The sequence below is a fragment of the Petromyzon marinus genome, chromosome 64 (genome assembly GCF_048934315.1).
Source record: "Petromyzon marinus isolate PM22_M1 ecotype Great Lakes invasive population chromosome 64, UKy_Petmar_22M1.pri1.0, whole genome shotgun sequence".
In the NCBI taxonomy this organism is placed as follows: Eukaryota; Metazoa; Chordata; class Hyperoartia; order Petromyzontiformes; family Petromyzontidae; genus Petromyzon; species Petromyzon marinus.
The window spans coordinates 9,999,535-10,022,952 of record NC_133730.1 but is presented as its reverse complement, the minus strand read 5'-3'; the positions used below and the strand labels follow the sequence as shown (position 1 = coordinate 10,022,952).

At 50.0% G+C, this 23,418-nt stretch overlaps 1 protein-coding gene and 1 long non-coding RNA gene across 2 annotated transcripts in view; one reads left to right on the top strand and one right to left on the bottom strand.

Moving 5' to 3' along the window:
• LOC142906430 (uncharacterized) overlaps window positions 1-23,418 on the bottom strand; it is a 114,288-nt gene that overhangs the window by 88,091 nt on the left and 2,779 nt on the right. The gene's annotated exons all lie outside the window — the stretch shown is intronic.
• Window positions 19,765-23,418, top strand: part of LOC116957859 (calpain-5-like) — a 34,557-nt gene continuing 30,903 nt past the window's right edge. Inside the window, exons 1-2 of the mRNA XM_032980284.2 lie at window positions 19,765-20,405; window positions 23,316-23,388. The gene's annotated coding sequence lies outside the window, so the exon portion shown is untranslated. The remainder of the gene's footprint in view (window positions 20,406-23,315; window positions 23,389-23,418) is intronic.

The window sequence follows — 23,418 nt, the reverse complement described above, 5'->3', positions numbered from 1 at the left end:
CCAGCACCTGTGACAGGAGGTCATAGAAGGCATCTGACTCATCGGCTTTGCCTGCATCCCTCCGCGGATGTTCATCTTCGGTGGGGGCATAAGTAACCACGACCACCATTCCTCGCCTCCGGTTGATGGGAAGGCGAGCCCAAAGTAGCCTGGGGCTTACAGCTTCCCACACCTCACCGCCACGCTCCCACGCCCCCTTCATTCTTTTGTTCAAAAGAAGACCCACACCCTGTTGTTTGGCAGTCTGCTGCCCCGAGTAGAGGACTGTCCACCCCTCATGGTGGCAGGAGCCAGAGCCGGTCCACCGGACCTCCTGAATGCCGCATAGATCCAGGCGGTACCGGTCCAGCTCCCGACAGAGGAGTGGCAGCCTCTCCTCTGCAGTGAGCGTTCGAACATTCCACGTGGCCACCCGTAGTGGCTTTTCGTTGTTTCTGGACAGACACATACACACACAGACACATACACACAGACACATATACACACATATACACATACAGACACATACACACACATACATACACACACAGACACATACATACACATAGATATATGTAAACACAGACACATACACACATACACACACAGACACATACAGACACATACACACACATACACACACATACACACACATGCACACACAGACATACACACACATACACACAGACACGTACACACACAGACACATGTAAACACAGACACATACACAGACACATACACACACAGACACATTCACACACAGACACATACACACACATACACACACAGACACATACACACACAGGCACATACACACACATACACATACAGACACATACACACGCAGACACATACACATATACACACACAGACACATACACACAGACACGTACATAGACACATACACACAGACACATACACACAGACACATACATACACAGACACATACACACACATACACACACAGACACATACACAGACACATACACACATACATACACAGACAGATACACACAGACACATACACACAGACACATACACACAGAGAAATACACACACATACACACACAGACACATACACGCGCAGACACATACACACATACAAATACAAAGTTCCCCCATATAGCCTTAACAGACTGTAGGGGCAAGTGCTGTTAGCGAGCACCTATGAAGGCCACACACACACACAGACACACACAGACACACGCAGACACAGACACACCCAGAGACACACATACACACACATACACACACAGATACATACACACAGACACATGCACACACATACACACACAGACACATGCACACACATACACACACAGACACACACATACACACACAGACACATGTACACAGATACACACACAGACACACACAGACACACACACATGCACACACATTAACACACATACGCACACAGACACACACACACACATACACACACAGACACATACATACACACACAGACACACACAGACACACACATACACACACAGACACATGTACACACATACACACACAGACACACACATACACACACAGACACACACAGACACACACACACATGCACACACATTCACACACATACACACACACACAGACACACACACATACACACATAGACACATACATACACACACAGACACACACAGACACACACACATACACACACAGACACATGTACACACGCGGGCACTCAAGATTCGTGACCCGTGTACGCCACCTCCCGGTCAACATGAGAGACGCCATGCAGTAAAATATCGCGATATTTTCTGCGGGACCGTACGATATGGACAGTGAAGATATGACGATTATCGCGATATGGGTTTCCCTTCGTCTCGGCAATGAATTGCAACACAGAATCGTCGATATGCGTGGGGACTCGTAGAGATGCATGAACAACAAGTTCCTGGATTGTGTGCATGCGGCTCAAGCGACAGGATCGGACAGTAAACCCGTAGCGACACCCAGAGACTCATGAACATACAGAGACGCATAGCGATGCACAGTTGAACACGTAGGCTTTCGCGACAAATACCCAAAATTGAGGCTTTTTTTGTTTAAAGTTAGATCGCGTAAACACAATTGCGTCGTTAAACCCGCTACCACCACCCGACACAGCCAATAAGTAAAGCTTTGTCACGCAAACAAACACGTGACCAATTAGTTACTAGCTCAGCACCACCGCTTGTGTGTGGGAGAGTAACCCCACAAGGCGATTTGTCTGATAGGGCTGGATGTCATCACAAGCGAAGCATCACCACGGCCAGATTATTCACTGAAATTCGGTTCCTGAAATGTGGGAACGTGAACAGACAACCCCGACTCTGACCGTCCTGAGCGCGGGACAGCATTCGCAGTCAGCTGGACTCAGAAGCTTCGAAGTCACCGCCCTCAGTGAAACTCGCCGTGCCGACAAACTGGTGGTGGAGCTGGTGGTGATAGTGGTGGTGATAGTGGTTGGTGGTGGTGATAGTGGTGGTGATAGTGGTTGGTGGTGGTGGTAGTGGTGGTGATAGTGGTGGTGATAGTGGTGGTGGTGGTAGCGGTGGTGGTTGTGGTGGTGATAGTGGTGGTGATAGTGGTGATAGTGGTGGTGATAGTGGTGGTGATAATGGTGGTGATAGTGGTGGTGGTGATCGTGCTGGTGATAGTGGTGGTGATAGTGATAGTGGTGGTGATAGTGATAGTGGTGGTAGTGGTGGTGGTGGTGGTTGTGGTGGTGATAGTGGTGGTGGTGGTGGTGATAGTGCTGGTGATAGTGGTGGTGATAGTAATAGTGGTGGTGATAGTGGTGGTGATAATGGTGGTGATAGTGATAGTGCTGGTGATAGTGCTGGTGATAGTGGTGGTGGTAGTGGTGGTAGTGGTGGTGGTTGTGGTGGTGATGGTGGTGGTGATAGTGGTGGTGATAGTGGTGGTGATAGTGATAGTGGTGGTGATAGTGGTGGTGATAATGGTGGTGATAGTGGTGGTGATAGTGGTGGTGGTGGTGATAGTGATAGTGGTGGTGATAATGGTGGTGATAGTGGTGGTGATAGTGGTGGTGATAGTGGTGGTGATGGTGATAGTGGTGGTGATGGTGATAGTGGTGGTGATAGTGCTGGTGATGGTGCCTAGTTGACACAGTCATCTCAATCAGGTAACCCATGGTAGCTGTGCCTGCCCTGTGACCTTCCCTGTCAGCGAGGCCTTCGACACTTCACGTGGCCTCAATGTGCACGTGGCCTCAAAGTGCGCCGTGGTGACGTAACTGCCACTTAGTGGCGAATGGTGGGCATTGGTGGTGATAGTGTGGGGAGCGGTAGTGTGGTGGTTAGCGCGCTGCGATTCCCGTTCACGGTCGACACCAGTGACGATGATCTGAACCGGTCATTGGACTCCCCAAGGTCGACTCAGCCTCAAATGAGTATCTGCTGTGTTGTGTAAACAAAGCTCCTGGAGAGACAGACAACGTTTCGCACTTACAGCTCTTGCCCCAACAGTCTGTCAAAAGTTATATAACTTTATGGAGGGATCCCGAATAAACGAAATTAATATATTCATATTCTTAGCTCTTTCGGTAAAGTCACGTTGAAGGGAAACAACAAAATAATAAAATATATATAAAACAATACAAATTCTCACGACGTTTCGATCATAACACAAACGGTCGTCATCAGGTGTGTCGGTTTGCATTAATTTATTTATTTGTAAAGGGTGTATTTATTTATAAAAACGTCAGCGCCACGCGCAGCGATTTGGCAGTTTATTTAGAAGGACGAGTCCATCTATGTTCTGAAAAGAGGAGGGGGGAGATGAAAAATTAATGTATGCTGTCTGAAAGCCACTGAACAATCAATTAAGACCTGAAATGGTTTATCAAATCTTTCCAATGATTGCTAAGCCAGAATCCATCTCCTCGGTTGAAATTGTTTCTGTGTTTGTATATGTGGATAGCCTCGTGAACGAATCTCTCATGGTAGCCAGATGGCTTACAAAGAACCTCTGTTCTTTTCAGGTTTGTATAGTCGGAGTAACCATTAGCCTTAAGAGCTTGGTGTACGTGCTTGAGTTCACTGCCTATGTGTTCCTGGTCGGACATGCATTGGGCTCTATGGTACAGAGTCTTGATGATATAATTCTTCTGTGATGGATGGTGGTGGGAATCCGGTTTCAGATGAGCATCCGTATGGGTAGCTTTCCTGTAGACAGAGTGGCTCATTGAACCATAATTAATTAATTTTGGCGACTCCTTCCCACCGCGCACACAAACGCCGTGACCCACCTGGCGCTGATCATTCTGTTGTCACGTCGAGTTCAAGTACAGTGGCGAGGACGAATGCGCACAAGAGCTGAACAAGCGAATTCACTCCATGTTCGGGCATGGGCAGGAGCATAAGTCTCATCCAAAGCTGCTCCAAACTGCCGACACGACTTAAGTCCTTGATTTGTCACCACGGTATGCATGATACAGTGAAACTGCACTCTTATCTTCATTATTATTTGTGACATACCAATTTCTGCAGCCAGGATCGATCGATGACAATCATATTACCTGCAGATATTTAACAGATGAGATGCATTGCACCGTTAATTCATCCTGTTTGATAACACTTCTCTTGTCCGTATGCATCTGTGCAGATAGGTTGTTTTTTGCGGTTAAGCTATAGTCCCCAACGCTCGTACCAATGTGGAGTAACATTGGTATTAATGATTGATACAATATGAACGGCGCATTGAAAACGCGTACTATTTTATGTACTGTTTACAAAGTGTGTTCACAAATCCACACTCCTTATACGGCCTTCCAAAGTGAGTGGGGCGGGGGACGAGAGCTGGGAGGGGTAGAGATGAGTAGCATGAGTCAGCCAGTGACAGTGTAGAGTAGACAATGGGGTAGCTGGGAGCAGGAGAGGTGAGTGGCATGAGTCAGACAGTGATAATGTAGGAGTAGACAATGGGGGAGCTGGGAGGGGGAAGGATGAGTGGCATGAGTCAGCCAGTGACAATGTAGAAGTAGACAATGGGGTAGCTGGGAGCAGGGGAGATGAGTGGCATGAGTCAGACAGTGACAATGTAGGAGTAAACAATTGGGTAGCTGGGAGCAGGAGAGATGAGTGGCATGAGTCAGACAGTGACAATGTAGGAGTAGACAATGGGGGAGCTGGGAGGGGGAAGGATGAGTGGCATGAGTCAGCCAGTGACAATGTAGAGTAGACAATGGGGTAGCTGGGAGCAGGGGAGATGAGTGGCATGAGTCAGACAGTGACAATGTAGGAGTAGACAATGGGGGAGCTGGGAGGGGGAGAGGTAAGCGTTGTGAGTCAGCCAGTGACAATGTAGAGTAGACAATGGGGGAGCTAGGAGCAGGGGAGATGAGAGTTGTGAGTCAGCCAGTGACAATGTAGAGTAGACAATGGGGTAGCTGGGAGGGGAAGAGATGAGTGGCATGAGTCAGACAGTGACAATGTAGGAGTAGACAATGGGGGAGCTGGGAGCAGGGGAGAGATGAGCTGTGAGTCAGACAGTGACAATGTAGGAGCAGACAATGGGGGAGCTAGGAGGGGGAAGGATAAGAGGCGTGAGTCAGACAGTGACAATGTAGAGTAGACAATGGGGTAGCTGGGAGCAAGGGAGAGATGAGAGTTGTGAGTCAGCCAGTGACAATGTAGAGTAGACAATGGGGGAGCTGGGAGCAGGAGAGATGAGTGGCATGAGTCAGACAGTGACAATGTAGAGTAGACAATGGGGTAGCTGGGAGCAAGGGAGAGATGAGAGTTGTGAGTCAGCCAGTGACAATGTAGAGTAGACAATGGGGGAGCTGGGTGGGGGAGAGATGAGTGGCATGAGTCAGACAGTGACAATGTAGAGTAGACAATGGGGGAGCTGGGAGGGGGAAGGATGAGAGTTGTGAGTCAGCCAGTGACAATGTAGAGTAGACAATGGGGGAGCTGGGAGCAGGAGAGATGAGTGGCATGAGTCAGACAGTGACAATGTAGAGTAGACAATGGGGTAGCTGGGAGCAAGGGAGAGATGAGAGTTGTGAGTCAGCCAGTGACAATGTAGAGTAGACAATGGGGGAGCTGGGAGGGGGAGAGATGAGTGGCATGAGTCAGACAGTGACAATGTAGGAGTAGACAATGGGGGAGCTAGGAGGGGGAAGGATGAGAGGCGTGAGTCAGACAGTGACAATGTAGGAGTAGACAATGGGGGAGCTGGGAGGGGGAAGGATGAGTGGCATGAGTCAGCCAGTGACAATGTAGGAGTAGACAATGGGGGAGCTGGGAGGGGGAAGGATGAGTGGCATGAGTCAGCCAGTGACAATGTAGGAGTAGACAATGGGGTAGCTGGGAGCAGGGGAGATGAGTGGCATGAGTCAGACAGCGACAATGTAGGAGTAGACAATGGGGGAGCTGGGAGGGGGAAGGATGAGTGGCATGAGTCAGCCAGTGACAATGTAGAGTAGACAATGGGGTAGCTCGGAGCAGGGGAGATGAGTGGCATGAGTCAGACAGTGACAATGTAGAGTAGACAATGGGGGAGCTGGGAGGGGGAGAGATGAGCTGTGAGTCAGCCAGTGACAATGTAGAGTAGACAATGGGGGAGCTGGGAGCACGAGAGATGAGTGGCATGAGTCAGACAGTGACAATGTAGGAGTAGACAATGGGGGAGCTGGGAGGGGGAAGGATGAGTGGCATGAGTCAGACAGTGACAATGTAGGAGTAGACAATGGGGGAGCTGGGCGGGGGAGAGATGAGAGTTGTGAGTCAGCCAGTGACAATGTAGAGTAGACAATGGGGGAGCTGGGAGGGGAAGAGATGAGTGGCATGAGTCAGACAGTGACAATGTAGGAGTAGACAATGGGGGAGCTGGGAGCAGGGGAGAGATGAGCTGTGAGTCAGACAGTGACAATGTAGGAGTAGACAATGGGGGAGCTGGGAGGGGGAGAGATGAGAGTTGTGAGTCAGCCAGTGACAATGTAGAGTAGACAATGGGGGAGCTGGGAGCAGGGGAGAGATGAGCTGTGAGTCAGACAGTGACAATGTAGGAGTAGACAATGGGGGAGCTGGGAGGGGTAGAGATGAGAGTTGTGAGTCAGCCAGTGACAATGTAGGAGTAGACAATGGGGGCAGGAAGGGGGTCGAGATAGGGGGAGAGAGGGGGGTAGAGATGGAGGGGGGGGGCATTGCACCTTGCTACACACATCCACACTGCTGACGGTCGAGGTTGACAAGAAAACACAAATCAAGTCATGACCCAAAGTGGTTGATGATATCTTTCCAATGATTGCTGATTTAAAACCGTCGTGTCGGTTGAAATTGTCCTTGTCTGCATATATGGATAGCTTCGTGAACCAATCTTTGTTGATAGCCAGCCGGCTTGCTAAGTACCTTCGTCTTAGATAAATCAATTTAATGTGAGCCAGCCGCATTAAAGTAATGGTCAGCCACGGCAGAAGTATTGGTCTTGTGGTGTTTCAGATCTGCCTTATGTTCACGAACACGGTCCGAGACATGTCGTTTAGTTTCCCCAATGTCACTGCTGCCGCAGATACAGCTTAGTTTGTAGACGCTGGGGTATTGCATGTCAGGGATCTTGTCCTTCACAGATGGCATCAGATCACGAATTTTATGCACTGTCTTGAATAAGATCCTGGATCTTGTGTTTGTTCAAGATTTTGGAAATATTTTTGGCTATCCCTGCTACGTAAGGCAAGGTGATGGTTTTGATTGGATCCTCAGATGGCTCCTTCCTCACGGTTGGGGTGATGGCTTTGCGGATTGTGTAGTCAGAATATCCATTCGCCTTGAGAGCCTGGTGTACGTGTTGAGTTCACTGGTCAGGTGTTCATAGTCGGAGATACGTTGAGCTCTATGGTGTAGCGTTGTGATGAGGGAATTCTTCTGAGATGGATGGTGGTGGGAATCAGGTTTTAGGTAGGCGTCAGTATGGGTTACTTTCCTGCAGACAGAGTGGCTCAATGAGCCATCTGGTCTCTTTTTGATTAGGACATCCAAGAAAGGTAGCATGCCATCCTTTTCTACCTCTATGGTGAATTTGATTGCTGGGTCGATGGAATTGATGTGTATTCTTGGTTCTTTCGGTAAAGTCACGTTGAAGGGAAACAATAAAATAATAAAATTGATGTGGTTGAGGAATTGTTTCAGAGCCGGTCGGCCATGTGGCCAGGTCGTTAGAGTTAGGGTCAGACTTAAGGTTAAGTTTGGGTTATTACTAGTCATGCTTAAGGTAAAGTTAGGGTCAGGGTCCGACTTAAGGTCAAGTTAGTGTTAGAGTTATGGTTAGGGTACCAGTTTAGCTGCTAAAACTACATTATCAGCTCAGGAGATGCGGCAATCGGTCCGGCGGGGCGCCAATATTTGATTTTGTGTCACACGGTCGCACATCGGCTATGCTTGGTCGTGGCTCCTCCTGCCTAATCACCTCGTTACGTTCAAAGTCTCGAACATTTAAAGCTGTTGTAGTGTTCCGTCTTCGCAAAATACCTCTTTGCAATATCACTGACGAGTATCTCATGGAATATATACATCCCAGAAACGGAGTTGTATATGAAAGCATTTTCGTAAGATGAATTTAAGCCGAGTTTTAAATGTTTTTTGTTCTTTAACAATTTAACATGTCGAACAATAGCATCCATAATATAGGTTTTTTTATTGGGTTAGATCGCGTAAATGTGAATGTGTAGTTAAGCCCGCCACCACCCGACACAGCCAATTAGTAAGGCTTGTCAGGTAAACTGTCGCCAGTTGCAGAACACGCGTGCCAATAAGGACCCTCATTTGATTTTGATCATATTGAAGTTGTGCAAAACTAGTTACGACTGGCCGAGACTAATTAGATAATTTATCGAAATTGAGAGAAATAAAATAAATTTTTACTACAGGCCTAAGTGCTGTTTAGAATTGAATCATCAAGTAATACATTGTTTAAATGCATGTCTATACAGGTCACCATATTCATAATAAAGGTTTTTGGGTTAGATCGGGTCATTTATAAAAGTGTCGTAACCCTCCACCACCCGACACGGCCAATCAGCAAAAAAAAAGTGTCACGTTGACAAAAGACAAATAATTCACTACTTTAGCCCACCAGTGTGTTGAAGAGTGAATCCACAACATTTACAGTTTGAGTACGACGTTTCGCTGTTAAATACATCCAGCATCATCGGGCAATTCGCCAGAATGGTAAAGCCCTCGCTTGCTCCCGGTTTTATATAGAGCAGCAGGGTGACGTCATCACTTAACTCATGTCAGGTGAAGTGATTAGAGGCGGAGGGGGGGGGGTATTGTAATTATATAATCGATTAGTAATCAGTCAATGGTTATGATTAGTAATGAGTTGTAGATTAGTAATTAGTTGTAATGTGTGTTAGTGATTATATGCTATGTTAGTAATCCGTTAATTAGTATGTGTTTCCCCTATAAGGAATTGTAATGTGCATTCATATTCTTAGCTCCCTAGGCAAAGCCACGCCGAAGGGAAACAACAAAACAACAAACATATACATTTTATTATTCTATTGCTTCCCCCCAACGCGACTCCACCGAAAGAGCCAAGAACATGAATTACTGCAGTCACGAAATCTTTACATCAAAATGTAATGTGTATTATTTAATAATATTGGACAGATGGGACGTAACATCAGCGTAAGACTAAAAGAACATCAGAGAAATATTAAATTATCTCAAACACAACTGTCGGCAGTGGCAGAACATGCTTGTCAACAAGGACACTCAATTGATTTTGATAATGTTGCAGTGTTGTGTAAATCTAATTATTACTGGCAAAGACTAATTAGAGAATCCATTGAAATTGAGAGGGACAAAAATAACTTTAATCGCTCTGACAGCTACAGGCATAGTGCAGCCTGGATGCGTATTATTAAATAATACACATTAATTTCAAATTTCAAATTTTCTTGCTGTGGTTTTCACACCTGATGATGATTGCTGGTGTTGCAGTCGAAACGTCGTGAGCATTGTATTGTTTTATATTTTTATTATTTTATTGTTTCCCTTCTACGTGGTGACTTTACCGAAAGAACCGAGAATATGAGAGCGTGGTCGTTGTGGGAGCCCGGAGTAAGGATCGGCTGCAGGAGGTCTCTCCCGCTCGTCGCCGGACGGTGTTGGCTGAACCCCCGTCCAGGGCAGACGAGTGGAACAGCCAAGGGGATAGCCGAGAGCGGCGCTCCAAGTATTCAGTGAGGATCGGCTGAGAGAGAGTGGGCCTCTTCTCTCCCCATTGCCGGGCGGTGTTGGATGAGCCCCCGGACCGAGTGAGAGAGCCCAAGGGATTGCCGAGAGTAGGACGACATAGTGTTCGGGGGTCCAGGATAAGGACCAAGAATAGAGAGCACTTACCCCTGGTGTGAGCTTCAGTGCTGAATGTAAGTGTTTCATAAACGCGTGGTTCTACTATACAACACTAGCAACGAATTGGCACGTTCTGTTTACGTGACAAACCTTACCAATTGCCTGTCGGGTGGTGGCGGGTTGAACGACACATTTATACTCTTTGGTTCTTTCGGTAAAGTGACGTAGAAAGAAAATGCATTAAATAATAGAGTACGACGTTTCGATTGCAGCACAAGCAACCGTCATCAGGTAGAACTACATTTGAGAGAGAGACACAAAACACAGACACGGAGACACAGACACACAAGCAGAGAGAGACAATCTTTGGAGATCGTAATCAACCAGGCTATGCGTTAACTGTGTGTTAGCCGACTCTCTGTGTTGCATTACATTACATTTACAAAATATTTGCTAAATTTAGTTTTCTCAAACTATTTCTCTCTCTAAAATTTACCAGGCGCTCATAGGGCCATTCGATCTTCTTCTTTCCCTCGGTCGTTTCGGGGTGGATTCATTGACATGCTAATTTCTCTGCTCCAGCAGCTGCCCCAGCAGACACCCACCTCTCTCTCTCTCTGTCCAACCCCCTCTCGATCTCTATTTAAGACCTCGACAGAGAGGCATTGGGTCTCTGTGTGTCTATGTTGTGTGTCTCTCTCTGTGTGTCCCTGTGTTGTCTCTCTCTGTGTGTCTCTATGTTGTCTCTGTGTGTCTATGTTGTGTGTCTCTCTCTGTGTGTCTCCGTGTTGTCTCTCTGTGTGTCTATGTTGTGTGTCTCTCTATCTGTGTGTGTCTATGTTGTGTGTCTCTCTCTCTGTGTCTCCGTGTTGTCTCTCTCTCTGTGTCTATGTTGTGTGTCTCTCTCGGTGTGTCTCTGTGTTGTCTCTCTCTGTGTGTCTCTGTGTGTCTATGTTGTGTGTCTCTCTCTCTGTGTCTCTGTGTTGTCTCTCTCTGTGTGTCTCCGTGTTGTGTCCCTCTCTGTGTGTATCCGTGTTGTCTCTCTCTGTGTGTCTATGTTGTGTGTCTCTCTCTCTGTGTGTGTCTATGTTGTGTGTCTCTCTCTGTGTGTCTCCGTGTTGTCTCTCTCTCTCTGCTTGTGTGTCTGTCTGTGTGTCTATGTTGTGTGTGTCTCTCTCTGTGTGTCTATGTTGTGTGTCTCTCTCTGTGTCTCTGTGTGTATCTCTCTCTGCTTGTGTGTCTGTCTGTGTGTCTCCGTGTCTGTGTGTCTCTGTGTTGTCTCTCTCTGCTTGTGTGTCTGTCTGTGTGTCTCAGTGTCTGTGTGTCTCCGTGTTGTCTCTCTCTGCTTGTGTGTCTGTGTGTCTCCGTGTCTGTGTGTCTCCGTATTGTGTCTCTCTGCTTGTGTGTCTGTCTGTGTGTCTATGTTGTGTGTCTCTCTCTGTGTCTATGTTGTGTGTCTCTCTCTGTGTGTCTGTGTATCTCTCTCTGCTTGTGTGTCTGTCTGTGTCTCCGTGTCTGTGTTTTGTCTCTCTCTCAAATGTACTGCTACCTGATGACGACTGCTTGTGTTGCAATCGAAACGTCGGACTCTATTTTTTTTAATTTTCTTTCTACGTTACTTTACCGCAATAACCAAAGAGTAATTACTGCAGTCACGAAAGCTTCAAATCAAGTTTGACACATTCATATTTACGCGATCTAACCCCCCCCCCCCCCCAAAAAAAACCTATATGATAGATTCTTTAACAATGATGAAACCAAATCTCATGGTGGTTCTCAAGGGGGCCCCGAATCGGAGCTTACGCCCCTGGCACACACAAACGCATGATGCCGTCACTCAATAAGTTGGAGATCCCGGGGCAAACAGGGCCAGGTGGCAACTGTGCACACACACGCGCACAGAAGCCCCTTTGTGGTGAGGCAAGTGCACTGGATGGAAATACAACACGACCCACGTGAGCGTACGGCGTGTGAGTGTGTGTAGTGCATGTGTGTGTGTGGTGTGTGTGTGTAGTGCGTGTGTGTGTGTAGTGTGAGTGTGTGTGTAGTGCGTGTGTGTGTGGTGTGTGTATGTGTGTGTGGGGAGCGATAGTGTAGCGGTTAGCGCGCTGCCCTACGAACCTGGCGACCCGGGTTCATATCCCGCTCACGGCCAACACCAGTGACGATTATCTGAACCGGTCATTGGTCTCCGCAAGGTGGACTCAGCCTCAAATGAGTACCTGGTGCGGTGTGTAAACATCGCCACTGGGGAGACAAAGGCGGCCGGGGCGTGGTGCCGTGTGCCGTGCCGGTCTTCATAGATGCTGCTCGCTAACAGCACTTGCCCCACCAGTCTGTGAAGGCTATATGGAGAATATTTTGTGTTGGTGTGTGCGCGCGTTCCCCGTGCGTGTGTGCAATATTGTAGAGACGCAAGACGCCTCTTCCGACAAACAAGCCAGCGAAACTCAAGGAAAGTGAATACAAAACTCAGGATTTTTTCTATTCATGCTACTTTATTTTATCCTTCATTTATATAATATGTTTATTCTGATGAGTTTAACAAGTCTTCCCTTTTGTGTTGAATTTTAACATGTTTCATCGGCATTTAAAGACAGTACATAGTTGTGTTCCGACTTACGAACGGGTCCCAGGAACGAATTGTGTTCATAAGTCGAGGACTGAGTGCATTTAACCCAAGCCCGGACGGGTGGGGGTCCGGACGGGTGGGGGCCTGGACGGGTGGGGGTCTGGACGGGTGGGGGCCTGGGCCGGTGGGGGCCTGGACGGGTGGGGGCCTGGGCGGGTGGGGGCCTGGACGGGTGGGGGTCCGGACGGGTGGGGGCCTGGACGGGTGGGGGTCTGGACGGGTGGGGGCCTGGGCGGGTGGGGGCCTGGACGGGTGGGGGTCTGGACAGGCGGGGTTTGGACGGGTGGGGGTCTGGACAGGCGGGGTCTGGACGGGTGGGGGCCTGGACGGGTGGGGGTCCGGACGGGTGGGGGCCTGGACGGGTGGGGGTCCGGACGGGTGGGGGTCTGGACGGGTGGGGGTCTGGACGGGTGGGGTCTGGACGGGTGGGGGTCCGGACGGGTGGGGGCCCGGACGGGGGGGGGGGTCTGGTCGGGTGGGGGTCTGGACGGGTGGGGGTCCGGACGGGTGGGGGTCTGGACGGGTGGGGGTCTGGACGGGCGGGGGTCTGGACAGGCGGGGTCTGGACGGGTGGGGGTCTGGACGGGTGGGGGTCTGGACAGGCGGGGTCTGGACGGGTGGGGGCCTGGACAGGTGGGGGCCTCGAGCTGCTGTTCAGGTGGACGATGCTTGAACGCAGCTGCGTGTGTGCAGCGGGAGAGAGTTCCGGACGGCTGGTTGTGGGTGGGATGAGAAGACGGTGCTGGTTGCTACCAGGGTGCCGTGCGTCGTCATCCTCAGCACGGCCCCCCACAACAGCAGAGACGTCTGCAGAGCTTGCGCACGGAGTGCCACGTTCTGTTGCGCCCGCTCTCTTGACCATCCTGGTGTCTGCTCGCTTCCGGTTGGGGTTCCCCAACCACCTGCCCCCCCCCCCGCCCCCCTCTTGCTCTTCGCTCTGCCTTTGGACATCAGCGTGACATCCAATCAAGGCGTCAGCAACCGGTTTCTCCTGCTGCTGCTGCTGCCCCCGTCATCCAGGGGTGTCGGAGAGTATCTTTTGAGTCGCTCGTCTGGGTCTCAACTAAAAAAATAAAAAACATAAAGTACACTGTAAAATAACGCAATCAACAAAGAGACGCTGTTGCCCATTACAGAGGCTTTTTTTTGGGGGGGGGGGGGGGGTGAGATCGCGTTAAAATTACTGTCTCGTTAAACTCCCCACAACCAGACAGCCAGTTAGTAAGGGTTGGCACATAAACAAAACAGGCCAATTAGTTAATGGTTCAGCACACCGGTTGTGTGTTGGAGAGTAAACCCACAACAACATTTACAATAATAGTATAGTGTATAGTGTAGTGTATAGTGCAGTGTATTAGTTCAGCACACCGGTTGTGTGTTGAAGAGTAAACCCACAACAACATTTACAATGATAGTATAGTGTATAGTGTAGTGTATAGTGTAGTGTATAGTGTAGTGTATTAGTTCAGCACACCGGTTGTGTGTTGGAGAGTAAACCCACAACAACATTTACAATGATAGTATAGTGTATAGTGTAGTGTATAGTGTAGTGTATAGTGCAGTGTATTAGTTCAGCACACCGGTTGTGTGTTGGAGAGTAAACCCACAACAACATTTACAATTCGAGTTCCGTGAGGTTTCACCGGTAATTACAACAACAACCACAACCACAACAACAACCAGCCTCATCAGGCGACAGCCAGAAGAGTGGAGAAATAATTCAACCCGCCAAAAAATATTTTATGGAGTCTACGTGTTAAACAAACACTGTTGCCTATTTACTTCACATATAAGTTAACCTTGGATTGTTATTTTCCATTGGTGAGCTCCTCCGGGAGGCAAGGCTGCGTTGGCTGGGTCATGTAGCTCGCATGCCCAGCCACCGCATGCCTAAACAGCTTTTGTTCGGCCGGATCAAGGGGGCTAAACGGGCGTGACACGGGCTAGAGAAGAGATGGAGTGATGTGGTACAGGAGGACGTGGAGCTGAGTGGACTTGCCGATGACTGGTACCAGCGGTGTCAAGATCGGCCTCTGTGGAGGAGGCTCGTCAAGGACGCTACTGGGCAGTTGGAGGCAGTCGCCCTCCAGCAATAACGGAGGGCAGAGGAGCGACGCTCACAACAATGAGCGGAGCATCAGGCGGATAAAACACAGAAAGTTGGCACAGTAGGGGGCACAGGTGGTGCATCGGGCAGTCATCTTAGTAAGTCGACCCATGGTACTTGAGTCTGTCCCGTGACCTCCTGCCAGTGGGCGTTCGACACTTCACGTGGCCTCAAGGTGCACATGTCCTGGCACAAGCGTCGTGGTGACGTCACCGCCACTTAGTGGCGAATGGCGGTTGTTGTTGGATGTATGTAGTGTGTGTGTAGTGTGGTGCTCACTAACAGCACTTGCCGCAACAGTCTATTAAGGCTACAGGGGGGATCTTTGTCTTTTGGTGGCCGTGGTGATGATGAGGTGATGGTCATCATGATCGCAGTTGCAATTGTAGTGACATCTAAGATGTCACCACACAGTGACATCTAAGATGTCACTGTGTGGTGACGGCCCTAAGAGAGGCACGGCGTGCGATGTACTCACATCGTGGACATCACGTGTGTAGTGACATCGTGAATGTCACTCAGTAATGCCGGCTCTAGCGAGGCACGGCGTGCGATGCATCGTCATCGCGGACACCCCGTAGGTGGGTGTAGTACCAGCCCTAGAGGGGGCTCGGTGAGCGCTGGGATAGCGCTGAGTGGCACCACGCGTGGCGTGCTGAGCTGACTCCTACAGGAGGGAGTGAGAGTGTCAGCCATGGGAAGAGGTTACCCTGGGCCATGGCACTCTGGTTGACCCTGGAAGTCACGTGACCAGTAAGATCTACACAGGGCCCCAGGTGGAGGCTAGGGGGTGGTCACGTGTCAGGGTGAGATCCTACGGGAGGGGTCGAGAAACCCCAGGAGGTTTCTCGAAGGTGGTCGTGGCCAAGGGCGGGGCCAGCCACGACCCGGGAGCATTTAAACCGGGTCCTCACAGGGACCGGGGTTCCAGCGTTGCTCTCGTCATCTGAAGATCTACGATCTACGTCCAAGAAGAAGTCACCAACACGTGGACGAGGACCCAAGCCAGGGTCCTGTCCGTTGTAGCTACTCCCGGTAACTAGCGTAGCTAGCCTGGTGGTCCACCACCATAGGTTATCTGGTAAAGGGGCAGTAACCCCCTTGAGTTAATGTGTTGGTGTTAATAAAACATGTGTTGCCTCCAAGATGTACGTCAGCGACTCAGTTGAATTCGCGACACAATGATGACAATCACCAGCAGCTATTGTCTATCCACTGCAGGAAGGGGGTCATGGGGGGGGGGGCGGTGTTCAAATAACCATACTTCACCACGCTGGTACAGGCGGAGCGCAATAGACCTTAGGTAGGGGTGAGGACTGAGGGCAGGGGAGCGATGCTCACAACAACGAGCGGAGCGCCGGGTGTAATACACCGGATCAGGCTGGCACAGTAGGGGGGCACCGGTGGTTCTTCCGCAGGTCATCTCAGTCGGTCAACCCATGGCACCTGCTGGGTCTGTCCCGCGTCCTCCTCTCAGAGAGCCTTGGACACTTCACGTGGCCTCAAAGTGCACCTAGCCTGGCACAGGCGCCGTGGTGACGTCACCATCACTTAGTGGCAAATGGCGGGTATTGGTACAGGGGCCGTCCATAAATGACGTCACGCACCTAGGGGGGGGGGTTGAGAAATGTGACGTCACATCAAAATGCGCAACTTTAAATAAATATAGACAACACGTTCTACTTAATTAAATAGACTTTGTAATAAATGTTTTCTCCTACAGCATCAGAGTGCAGCGCCACATTAAATACGCACTACAATGACAATAGTTTAAAGCGATTTGAAGCACGTTTTATTTTTTGGGGGGGAGGGGGCAGAGCTTTGTGACGTCATATTTGAAGGGAGGGTCTGACTTTTTGTGACGCAGTGTGACGATGGGGGGTGTGGGGGGGGGTCAAAAATCGCCCAAAATCGCGTGACGTCATTTATAGACAGCCCCCCAGGTCTGACCACTATCAAAAATAAGAATAGGTTTTACCCTTTCTGGCAATAGAACCTATTCTTATTTTGTCATCCTTTGATAACGACAAAAACGGTCCATTGATATTGTCCTGCCCATTGTCGTGGTTGCCCCATCCACACAGGTAAGAGATGTCCAGAGATCTGGCGCATTCCGGAAGAGTTAGTCAGAGGCTACTTGGGTATGTGTTGTGGGCATTCCTGGTGCTTATAGCCCAGCGTGGTATGCGTTGCCATATTTACGTGTAGGTGTGTGCACCTGTGCGTGTGTCAGTGTGTGTATCTGTGTGTCTGTGCGTGTGACTGTGTGTACGTGTCAGTGTGTGTATCTGTGTGTCTGTGTGTATGTGTGTGTCTGTGTGTATGTGTATCTGTGTGTGTGTCTGTGTGAGTCTGTGTGTGTCTGTGTGTGTATGTGTCAGTGTGTGTATCTGTGTGTATGTATCAGTGTGTGTGTATATGTGTGTATCTGTGCGTGTGTATGTGTGTATGTGTCAGTGTGTGTGTCTGTGTGTGTCTGTGTGTGTCAGTGTGTATATCTGTGTGTTTGTGTGTATGTGTCAGTGTGTGTATCTCTGTGTGTCTGTGTGTATGTGTCAGTGTGTGTATCTCTGTGTGTCTGTGTGTATGTGTCAGTGTGTGTATCTGTGTCTGTGTGTATGTGTCAGTGTGTGTATCTGTGTGTGTGTCTGTGTCAGTGTGTGTATCTGTGTGTGTCAGTGTGTATATCTGTGTGTGTCTGTGTGTATGTGTCAGTGTGTGTATCTGTGTGTATGTGTGTATGTGTCAGTGTGTGTATCTGTATGTGTGTATGTGTCAGTGTGTGTATGTGTGTATGTGTCAGTGTGTGTATCTGTGTGTATGTGTCAGTGTGTGTATCTGTGTGTGCGGTTAGCGCGCTGCACTATGAACCTGGCGACACGGGTTCGATTCCCGCTCACGGCCAACACCAGTGATGATTATCTGAACCGGTCCCAGGCCTCTCCTAGGTCGACTCAGCCTCAAATGAGTACCTGGTGCGGTGTGTAAACATCGCCACTAGGGAGACAAAGGCGGTCGGGCGTGGTGCTAGCCACCCACCCCCTCGTGTGCCGTTCCGGCCGTCATAGGTGCTCGCTAATAGCACTTGCCCCAACAGTCTGTGAAGGCTACACGGGGGATCTTTGCCTTTGTGTGTGGTGGGGGGTGGAGCGGTTAGCGCGTTGTGCCGGTGACGATTATCTTAACCGGACTTGGGCCTACGCGTGGTCGACTCAGCCTTAAATGAGTCACCTGGTGCGGTGTGTAATCAGACATCAGCGCTGGGGAGACAAAGGCGGCTGGGCGTCTTGGTGGTTGCCACACCGTTCCGGCATTAGTGGTTTGCTACTCGCCAACAGCACTTGCCCCATCAGCCTACGAGAGGCTACACGGGGGATCTTTATCTTCGTGGTGTGTGTGTGTGTGTTGGTGCCCAAAGAAAATTCAGTCTTAATCCCTCCATCTCTTTAGGAGTAGGGGCGGTCAGACCAGTCCGCAACCCATCGGACTGGTCTGGCCGCCTGGGGCCACGCCTGACCGCCTTTGTCTTTCCGCCCCAGCGGAGATACGATACCAGCCGTGAGGATGGTACTGATGATGTCAGCCGTGGCCGGGTTCGTGGCGAACACACAAGTAGAGCCACCCACACCATCAACGACAAGAGGTGATGTGGCGCTTGTGCCAGGCTAGGTGCACGAGGTCACGGGACAGACCCAGGTGCCGTGGGTTGACCGCTGTACCAGGCTAGGTGCAGGAGGTCACGGGACAGACCCAGGTGCCGTGAGATGACTGCTGTGCCAGGCTAGGTGCAGGAGGTCGCGGGACAGACCCAGGTGCCGTGGGTTGAATGCTGTGCCAGGCTAGGTGCAGGAGGTCACGGGATAGACCGAGGTGCCGTGGGTTGAATGCTGTGCCAGGCTAGGTGCAGGAGGTCACGGGACAGACCCAGGTGCCGTGGGTTGAATGCTGTGCCAGGCTAGGTGCAGGAATCAACGGGACAGACCCAGGTGCCATGGGTTGACCGCTGTACCAGGCTAGGTGCAGGAGTCACGGGACAGACCAAGGTGCCGTGGGTTGACTGCTGTGCCAGGCTAGGTGCAGGAGGTCACGGGACAGACCAAGGTGCCGGGGGTTGACTGCTGTGCCAGGCTAGGTGCAGGAGGTCACGGGACAGACCCTGCAGGTGCCGTGGGTTGACTGGCAGATGCACCACCTGTTTCCCCACCGTGCCACACACACAGTATGTTGACACAACATGTAAATTGACACACGTGGATACACACAGGGACGTAGAGACATACGTACGCATACATCCACGCAAATACACTAATATACACGTCACTTTCCGCAGACACAGACACACACATAGATCCATACACAAACGAAGACAAAGATCCCCCGTATAGCCTGAACAGATTGTTGGGGCAAGTACTGTTAGCTGTTAGCGAGTAGCATCTATGAAGGTCTGCACGGCACACGAGGGGGTGGGTAGCCAGCACCACGCCCGGCCGCCTTTGTCTCCCCATTGGCGATGTTCATAAATCGCACCAGGGACTCATTTGAGACTGAGTCGACCTAGGGGAGGCCCAGGACCGGTTCGGATCATCGTCACGGGTGTTGGCCGTGAGCGGGAATCGAACTCGGGTTGTCAGGTTCGTAGCGCAGCGTAGCGCTAACCGCTACACTACCGCTCCCCACACACAAACTACATAACAAACATTACGTACACACACATTACACACATTACATACACACACAGTACACACATTGAACACACAGTACATATACACACACACACCACACATACCCCACAGACACACACTACACAAAGAAAAAGATCCCCCGTATAGCCTGAACAGACTTGTGGCAAGTTCTGTTCGCGAGCAGTACACACACTACATACATACACACACTACACACACACCACATACATACACACGGCATACACACACACTACACACAGACCGCATACATACACACACTACATACCCACACAGATGTCGATAGAGACCCACACATACACTACATACACACACACTACATACACACTACACTACATACACACTACACTACATACACACTACACTACATACACACTACACTACATACACACCACATACACACATACACTACACTACATACACACATACACACTACACTACATACACAAGACACACACACGCAGACACTCCCAGGGGCTGTGACATTTCTCCGAGGAGCCGAGCCGGTCTGGCCGGTCCCCGGCAGAGCCCCGCACCCGGTGGTAGCGGGGACCGGGTCGGCCACACCCGGACCCCGGCGTTGAGACCCAACCCCAAGCGGAGCGAGAGGCGTGGGAGCCCCGCTGAGTGAGAGCGAGAGAGAGGAGACGGAGGACAAAGAGAGGCAGGTGAGTGAGCGTGGCGGTGTGATGGTGATAGTGGTGAAGGTGGTGGTGAATAGTGATGATGATGGTGATGATGGTGATGATGGTGATAGTGGTGAAGGTGGTGGTGAAGAGTGATGATGATTGTGATGATGGTGATAGTGGTGAAGGTGGTGGTGAATAGTGATGATGATGGTGATGATGGTGATGATGGTGATAGTGGTGAAGGTGGTGATGAATAGTGATGATGATGGTGGTGGTGAAGGTGGTGATGAATAGTGATGATGGTGATGATGGTGATAGTGGTGAAGGTGGTGGTGAATAGTGATGATGATGGTGATAGTGGTGAAGGTGGTGGTGAATAGTGATGATGATGATGGTGATGATGGTGATGGTGATAGTGGTGAAGGTGGTGATGAATAGTGATGATGATGGTGGTGGTGAAGGTGGTGATGAATAGTGATGATGGTGATGATGGTGATAGTGGTGAAGGTGGTGGTGAATAGTGATGATGATGGTGATGATGATGGTGATAGTGGTGAAGGTGGTGATGAATAGTGATGATGATGGTGGTGGTGAAGGTGGTGATGAATAATGATGATGGTGATGATGGTGATAGTGGTGAGGGTGGTGGTGAATAGTGATGATGATGATGGTGATGATGGTGATAGTGGTGAAGGTGGTGATGAATAGTGATGATGATGGTGGTGGTGGTGAAGGTGGTGATGAATAGTGATGATGGTGATGATGGTGATAGTGGTGAAGGTGGTGGTGAATAGTGATGATGATGGTGATGATGATGGTGATAGTCGTGAGGGTGGTGGTGAATAGTGATGATGATGGTGATGATGGTGATAGTAGTGAGGGTGGTGATGCTTGTGCTGGTGAATAGTGATGGTGATAGTCGTGAGGGTGGTGGCGAATAGTGATGATGATGGTGGTGATAGTGGTGGTGATTGTGGTAGTAATAGTGGTGATAGTGATAGTGGTGATAGTGATGGTGGTGGTGATGATGGTGACAGTGCTGATTCATGGTGGTGGTAGTGATGATAGTGATAGTGGTGGTGATTGTGGTAGTGATGGTGGTGATAGTGGTGGTGATTGTGGTAGTGATAGTGATGATAGTGGTGGTGATAGTGATGGTGGTGATAGTGGTGGTGATTGTGGTAGTGATAGTGGTGATAGTGATAGTGGTGATAGTGATGATAGTGATAGTGGTGATAGTGATGGTGGTGGGGCGCTGTCGTGTAGCTGTTAGCGCGCTCCACTACGAACCTGGCGCCCAGAGTTCGATTCCCAATCACGGCCACCAACATCATTGACGATTATCTCAACCGGTTCCTGTGCCTCCCCTAGGTCGACTCAGCCTCAAATGAGTACCTGGTGTGATGTGTAAATCATCACCGCTAGGGAGACAAAGGCGGCCGGGCGTGGTGCTCGCCATCCACCCCATCGTGTGCCGTGCCGCCCTGCATAGATACTGCTACTCGCTCACAGCACGTGCCCCAACAATCTGTTATGTCTATACGGGGGTCTTCGCTGGCCATGTAATCATCAAAATCAGGGCTCATTAATTTCTCGATGTTTTCCGGAACGCTGCCGAGGCTGGCCTGGAGGGGATGGATTATCGGGGCAAGGTACTAGCACTAGGGTACAAGACAGAGTTAACTTCGTAAATCTTAAACCACAAACACAACATGGAGTGGGCATTGGGGAAGATGAGCCGTCTCCTCTGGCGGCCCATCACCCGTGGTGGTCATTCCACATTTCTATGGCCGGGACCAATCCGCACAAGAGCCACAACACAACCCCCATTTCTGATTTCTTGGTGCAAAGTGACCAATTAGTACCACCTGCTTTATCGACCGTGATGGTGGTGGTGGTGGCGGCAGTGTTGTTGCGAGTGTAATGGATATACTGCTACTACTACTGCTGGTGATGATAGTGGTTATGTTATTGCTGCTAATGATAAAGTTGTTGCTGATGTTTACTGTTTCTGCTGCTGCTGCTGCTGATGATGATGACACTGCCGCTGTTCTATTTGCTGAGTTATGATCGCGGTTGCTTCTGCTACTGCAGCTGATGATGATCGCTATACTCTTGGTACTGCTGATGGCGATGGGTGCACTTGCTGATGATGATGATGAAGGGCATGTGGATTTATCGGTTGAATAAAAACGGCCTGAGAAAAACTTGAAGCCGTGCCTATTTTACGGAGTTCAGCCCTGGATAACTCCAGCTGAAATTAAGAATCAGGAGGGCAGTTACAGTGAATAACACAGCACCCTATGGGAGCCTTGGTCTGGCTCTGTGAGCCTCAGTGACTAGCACTGAACCCTATGGGAGGGAGCCTTGGTCTGGCTCTGTGAGCCTCAGTGATTAACACTGAACCCTATGGGAGGGAGCCTTGGTCTGGCTCTGTGAGCCTCAGTAATAAACACTGAATCCTATGGGAGGGAGCCTTGGTCTGGCTCTGTGAGCCTCAGTAATTAACACTGAACCCTATGGGAGGGAGCCTTGGTCTGGCTCTGTGAGCCTCAGTGACTAACACTGAACCCTATGGGAGGGAACCTTGGTCTGGCTCTGTGAACCTCAGTGATTAACACTAACCCTATGGGAGAGAGCCTTGGTCTGGCTCTGTGAGCCTCAGTGACTAACACTGAACCCTATGGGAGGGAACCTTGGTCTGGCTCTGTGAGCCTCAGTGATTAACACTGAACCCTATGGGAGGGAGCCTTGGTCTGGCTCTGTGAGCCTCAGTGATTAACACTGAACCCAATGGGAGGGAGCCTTGGTCTGGCTCTGTGAGCCTCAGGGAGTCGCTATTTATCCATGCAGGTGTGAGTTTCAAAGTTGATGTTACTGTCCGTGTGTATTCATTTGATGATCTCTGTCTCCGCGTTAAACTAATCCAACACCTGACTTGGACCACAGCATCTGTTGGAGGCCACACGAGGAATTCCTACGAGCAGCATCTGCCAGAGACGCTCATCCGCAGCAATAACAGGTGAGTGGAGAGTCTCACGGAGCCAGACTA